The following is a 627-nucleotide window of genomic DNA, read 5'->3' as shown; positions in this document are numbered from 1 at the left end:
AAATGGGCACAGGATATGAACAGACACTTCACCAAGGAGGAGATCCAGGCAGCCAACAAACATATGAAGAAATGTTCACAATCACTAGCCATTAGTTAGATGAAAATCAAAACAACAATGAGATATCACCTCACACCAGTAGTAATAGCAAAGATAAAAAAAGTAGAGGACAATAAATGCTGGTGGGGATGTAAAGAGACTGGAATGCTTCTGCATTTGCTGGGATAGCAAAATGGTCCAATCACTTTGGAAAGCAATATGATGCTTCCTCAGAAGGTTGGAAATAGAAATATCTTATGATCCAGAAATTCCTCTATTTGGTATTTACCCACAAGAAATATGAGCCATAACACAAGTAGATATATGCACACCAATGTTCATATTTACAGCACTATTTACAATGGCAAAAAGATGGAGACAGCCTAAGTGAAGAATGGATAAACAAACTGTGATACATATACACAATGGAATACTGTACTACCTTGAAGAACAATGAGGAAGCTGCAAGCCACCGCATAACATGGATGAATCTTGAGGACATTATGCTGAGTAAAATTAGTCACAAAGGAGAAATACTTCATAGGATCATTATTGTAAAACAGTAAGAAAAAGAACCCACCCTAAAAG

The sequence above is a fragment of the Chrysochloris asiatica genome, unplaced genomic scaffold, assembly GCF_000296735.1.
Source record: "Chrysochloris asiatica unplaced genomic scaffold, ChrAsi1.0 scaffold00022, whole genome shotgun sequence".
NCBI classification, from domain to species: domain Eukaryota; kingdom Metazoa; phylum Chordata; class Mammalia; order Afrosoricida; family Chrysochloridae; genus Chrysochloris; species Chrysochloris asiatica.
This window is presented reverse-complemented; position numbering follows the sequence as displayed.